Here is a 6,570-nt window from a genome sequence, read left to right as displayed (position 1 = left end):
TGTGTTGTTTGTCTGTTAAACACATTGCTTTGAGGTGGCTGAGGTGTTTTAGGCTCATTCCCAAGTCTCATTTAGATCTTTGGATCCCTCCTTCAATGTAAATGACCCATTTTATTATCTGCCACAAGGCTAAAATCCCAAATCCAGCTGCTTAGAAAGTAAAAGCACATCTTGCATTAATGCGTGATCTCTTACAAAACAAAAATATATGGAATATACTGGAAAGTACTGTATAATGTAATCCATTAAATAATACATTTCCATACTGGAATTAAGTGTATAAATCAATATATGATAAGTGCCAAGTCATTATGTGTTATTCAGTATGTTGTAATGTCTTAAAGGGGTCACGCTTGCAGTATTCCACCAATCACTACGCACTGGTTAACTGGCCAATCAGAGCCATGAGCTTTGTTAAAAATCTGCTCGTTTCAGAGAGGCGGTGCAAAGAGGAGATACAAACATGCACGGTGTGTGGAAAATACAGCGTTTTTGAACCTTAAATCCTGTATACACATTTCATCACATCTAAAACAAACCATAATATTCCTTTTAGCCGTGTCATATGACCCCTATAATGTATTCTATATATTTTTAAACGTCATAGCAATGTGTTTAACAGACCAACAACACAGACATAAGCCCACTGGGATAATATATTGACAGATAAAATATAGGAAAATACATTTTCATTTTGTGTAGGTGATTTTAGGAGCATCGTTCACTTTCATTGACAACTACGCAGAATAAACTGCGTGCTTTTAGATATAGTTGATAAACCGAGCATAAAAAATGTAATACATGCTTTACATTTGTTAAGTGGACACATTAAGCTCACACATCAAACTTTTCTGTAAAGTGTTAAAGTGAGTGTGCCCTGTGTTTGATAGGTGTGAGTTTGGACAGATAGCTGTGTGATTGAGCAAAATAATCTTTTCTTCACGGCGTGTGGCTGTTTGAATTGAGCTTTTCTTTGGAGTGAATAGCAGGTCATCTGGGCTTCATTTAGGAGTTTTGACATTCCTGTCCAGGAATAGTTGCAACCATAATGACAGAGAAAACTAAAACTGTACCCGTCCCTCAGTCTGGTCATTTTTATAGTAAGAAGTCTTCCACACCCGTGTTCCTTTACCCGTTCTCTAGTCTATTGTTTCTTTGCTATTTTAGATCCTAACCACTAGAACGTCTGGGGGAAATAAGCAGACGGGAGAACAAACTGGTATCTGTGGGGAAGAAGCCCTATAAATATCCGTCTGTTGCACTGATCTCAGAACAGGATTTATGGGACATACTGAACCTTGGCATTCGTTGTAGTTGTGTTTTCAGAAGAGCAAAACTGACCGGAGGAAACCATAGTGCAGTGAGGTAGAGTAAACAGTTTAGTCTGTTGTCTCCATTTCTAGAGATGTCTGCAAATAGCTTAAGTACTACTGATATATAAATATCATACACTAAAAATATCATTTACGAGACCGCAAAATGAGCCTTTTGAAAGAAATGTCCTTTGAGCCAAGTTTTGGAAACCGTAGTGTGCAAGTCGTTTTCGTAAACAACAATTTTACGGAGCATATTATGTGTATGTGATACAGAATTGCTTTTCATATATTGAAACATAGAAGCATTTGGTTCCAATATACAAAAATGTGTTACTTAATACATTGCTTTTTTGTTTCCTAAGGGCACAAAAAGAATCCCAAAAAGCAGCAGTTCTTAACAGGTTTCGATCAAGCATTAAACGGCGCCAAATCAACCAATGACCCCTATTGTTCATTACACTGATTTGTAAAACATTAAAAAACACTTTGTGGAAGTCTGAAAGGTCCAGTCCCCTCGCCCCGCCCTTTCACAGCACACAGGACTAAGATGTCGTTGCGTTTTCGCCTCTTTGCTGAAGGAGATAACATATTTACGAAGTGCGCTCTGTAGAGCAGTTTGTCCATTTAGGGCTACTGTAGAAACAACATGGCGATTCCATGCAAGGGGACCCGCGGTGTAGATAGAAATAGCTCCTTCTGAGGTAATAAAACAACACTTCATAAGGTCTTACATCTCTGAAGACATAGTTGTGTATATTACGTTGCATTTCTGTCAAAAGATCCTTCAAAAATGACACATTGGACCTTTAATCCTCTGGGTCTTGATCTGCTTTCCAGCTTCTTTCTGTAAATAAACCACTGTATGTCCACCTTCTTCAGAAGGGTGGATTTTGTCCATGAGCAAGTCAACATTGTACTTGGCAGCTTGAGAACTGATAAGTATCTGTTTGAAAAAGTTCACCTTTTCCCGGCATGTCTGGTGGCGCTTCATCACACGCTCTTTGATCCTGGCGCCACCCGAGGGCATGCTGATCAAACAGCAGATAGACACCGCCAGGAGAAGATGGATGCTAGATCTACACTAGATGTAGATGTTTGCACATCCAAACACAGACACATGCAGAAACTTTGTGGCATAGCTAAAAAGATGTATACTCATTATAAATGTAACCAAACACAGAGAAATATCTTGACTTTAATTTGGTTTAGCTTTATTTAATGCTTGTTTTGTCTTATTTTAGTGAAGCTTTTTACTGAACCTTTTTGGAGTCGGATTAGTTTATATTAACTCATTATAATCTTACTGGCACTCACGGGTCACCTGGCGTGAAGGTAATTCCCAAGTCCCAAATCCCAGTGATAGGCCTATATAATTTCTGTCATCTGCGGCCTTCACAACTATTGTTTGTTTACCAGACTCTTCCATTCCCAGACTAAACTACTAAATCAAACTCTTTTGTTGAAAGAGATCTAAGGATTTGTTTTTGTTTTATGTTGTTGAGTGATGTGTGTGAGTGAAAAGCCCAAGGAAACCTAGCGTGCCCTTTGTGACTTACGCTGCCCTCTGTTGGTGGTTTTATGAACGACCTCAAGATTGACCTTTTCTTGTTTAAATCGCATTCCTGGTTTTATTTCACATGATTCATCAATGCATATCATTCCAAAGACAAAAAGGCAAACTTGTTTACAGCAGTAATACTACAAATGATAGATGTGTAAAAGAGGTCTTATTACACTAGGATGGTTTATTGAACTTGAACAGTGAAATTCTTTCAAGTGAATGTTGGAAATAGTGTCACTGTAGATAGACTATGAAACAGAACAGCATTACATCCAATAACAATAAGTGGCCTAACAGTTCAATCCTAAATTGTGGCACTAGAGGGCGCTGTGCCAACACAATGCCAAGCCTTTCACTTTTCCATGGAATAATTCATAGCCAGTGTGGATTTATCCAGAAGCCCTTCACGAGTCTGTTTTTTTAGTTGGTTTTATTTGACATATAATTCAATCTTAAAGATTCTTTTCTTCATTTCTTTTCTGTTTTGAGTGTTCTGTTGGTTGTATTTTGTTCTAATTTTAAAGTGATAGGTCACCCAAAAACTGAAATTGTCATCATTTACTCAGCCTCTTGTCATCAAACATGTATGACTTTCTTTCTTTCAACACAAATGAAGATATTTAGAAGAATGTTGTGTGCCAGCGCTATTCTGTTACCGGCTTTCTTCAAAATATCTTCTTTTGTGTTTTGCAGAAGTAAGTCATACAGGGTTGAAATGACAAGTAAATAATGACAGAATTTTCATTTTTGGGTGAACCATCCCTTTAATGTAGCGTTAAAAAAACTGAAACCTTCAACTGAAAACAAACCTGAAAAAATTCAGAAAAATTTTCACCTCTGGAAAACCATTCGTAAATCATGCATTTGCTAAAATTCCATTACCTTAAGTGTTCATTGTATTGTTTTTTCTAAAGTAAATTCAGAATGCACCAGGGTAGAAGGAAACTTACTAGAAAGAAAGAAAGAAAGAAAGAAAGAAAGAAAGAAAGAAAGAAAGAAAGAAAGAAAGAAAGAAAGAATGTACACCCATTGTAAAATAAACATGCAGGATCAAATGCTAATTACACTGTGTGCAGAATTCAGAGTCCTAGCAGTAAATGATTCGCCACGACTGCAGATCTTCTGATATCTTTTCTAAAACCTCGCATGTCGCTGCGTTACTGGAAAGGCCGATGAGAAATAGCAAAGCAGTTTTACAGCAGAAGGCAACCTAATGAAGACAAACAGACCCTCGGCACACTGCTAGAATGTTATCTTGCCTGAGTTCTCCGCAGATACAGAGATAGATCAATGCCTTTGGAGAAGTGTCAGAGTAGATTATAGAGTGTGTAGGCTATTGCCATTTTGTACTGGAGCATTATGAGATAATACTGAGGTACACCGAGGGGGCAGTTTTATGCCACACAGCTGGAAAACAATAATAAAAATGTGTCGTAAACGAATGAAGAATTTCTGCAATACATTTTGACCCATACTTGTTTCAAATTGCTAAGATGTTTAGTGACATTTGCCATGAGCTGGCGACATTAATAGGCTACATTCCACCCCGGAATGTCAAACAAAGAAAACAGAGCGAGATAAATTAATATCCTAATAGCCTATATGAATGCACTTAATTCAAAATGTAGCCATTAATCATTTGAGAATACAAATTACTGTATTGTATTGTAAATGTAAATCTCTAACCAGCGATAATAAGTGATGCGTCTATACTGTTTACTCTAAATAATGACCAGCCCTTCAGAATACAGCTAGCAATTTGGATCTCCCACGTATAAAGACAAGGTAGCCTATTCATAGCTGCAAGATTGATAATGAATGGAAACACACACAGTAATTCACTGTAAGTCTATCAGAGCCGCTTTCTGAGCTTCATTGTGTCCCTCCATCCCACACAAGTGATATGAGTCACCAGCTGGTAAGCTGCTTCATATCATTTTGAGCTCACCTTCTCTAGGCATGTTTTACTTTCTTCCTAAAACATTCTGGAAACATTTTCTCATTTAAACAAAGAAGATGCACAAAGGAAGGATGCAATTGTATGAACTGGATATTAATGTCAGACTGTGCTGCCTAATTGCCTTGACATTTAAATACAAAGAACTTTGCAGAAACGTTCTTGGATGACAATATCTAGAAACACAAATAACTGCACAAAAATTATAGGCAATACATTTTCGACAATTAGGATATAGCTGTGGGGGACTTCATGTATGGTGACATTATTTTACGTTTTTATATTATTCACATGCAGGGTTGTTTTAAATAGGCAACATCAAACCTCTAGGTGTCAGTAGAGGGCTACACTGGCCATTTCACACCTTTAAAAATTGCCATTGGCAAATGTGATTTGGTTTGGCTCGCTTTTCATGGCCGCTTCTCAATATGCGTTCTTCAGCTCTGCGTCATCAATAACCCTCAAAGTCCACAAGAACAGAGAACGCATTCAAGTACCCGGATGTGTTCTCGATATCAAGGATTTTTTTGTGTATTTTTTACATCTTTTTTTATTGAGCTTTACCAAAGAAGTAGGCTACAAAAAGACATGTTCACATACAAAGTATAAATTAAGTAAAAATTTTCATATGCAAAGTATACAGTGCATACAGGATGTAAAAAGTATGTTCCATATCATCACCATAGAACATAGAACAATTATATATCAGTTAAAGAATATAAATTAAAGTGTTTACAAACTGAAATCGTCTTAATGGCTTTCTTATTTAAAGAAGGTGAAATAGAGTCCTTTACAAAGAAAAAATATTAAATTCACAATAAAGCAAACATTGTTCGCATCAGAGTCATAGTATCCCAAAATATATCCTTAAAAGTTATTTAAAAACCACTTTCAATATTATAATTAAGAAATGAGCTAATATCTTTCCAAAAATTTTCAGTATAATGACATGACCAAAATAAATGATAGACAGTTTCCTCGAGATCTTGCGTGCTTTTGGAATACGCTTGAAGTCCCAGAAGTCACTGCCATCCATCCGGTGACGGTCTTCAGAACACAAGCTTTGCGTTCTTGGAATTGAGAAACGGCTCATATGGCCATTGATTTCTCTCAGAATTTCCACCTTGAAATCTAAATCTGGATTCTAAATTGAGCCTGTATTTCAACACCTCAGCGCGCAGCATGTTTTCTCTAAGCATAACTTACATCTGTCGGGAGTACAATGAACTATGAGGGTTTTCAAGATGTCCAGCAGAACATACAGAAAGACAAAAATCAATCGTCTTAAATGCATCTATTGATTTTTCAGTGCAGTAATATGACACTTGCTTAATGTTGGATTACAGAAATAGACCAGCCGGGACTCTTACGCTGTGGTTAGAGTCATACTAAAACAAATGTTCATCTTCACTGGCTGATAAACACCAAAACTGGAAATGTCACTGAATGGATTACTTGGAACACAAAAGCACATCCACCCCATCCATCAAGTGTGCTTCAAATGTTACTCCTAAACTTGATCTGTGAGGACAAAATGCGTATTAGTGAATTGTGTAATTGGAATGATTAATCGTTAGACATCAAATGAGCCATTTATCCACTATAGAAAGTGTTTCATTCATCGAAACCCATCTATGTCTGGCTATAAAAGAATATATTCATGCACAAATCCAGGCAGCTATAGCACAGGTACGTCTGTAAGACATCTGCTAAAGATCTGGGCCCGTATTCATGAA

The sequence above is a fragment of the Triplophysa rosa genome, linkage group LG8 (assembly GCF_024868665.1).
Source record: "Triplophysa rosa linkage group LG8, Trosa_1v2, whole genome shotgun sequence".
NCBI lineage: Eukaryota > Metazoa > Chordata > Actinopteri > Cypriniformes > Nemacheilidae > Triplophysa > Triplophysa rosa.
This window is presented reverse-complemented; position numbering follows the sequence as displayed.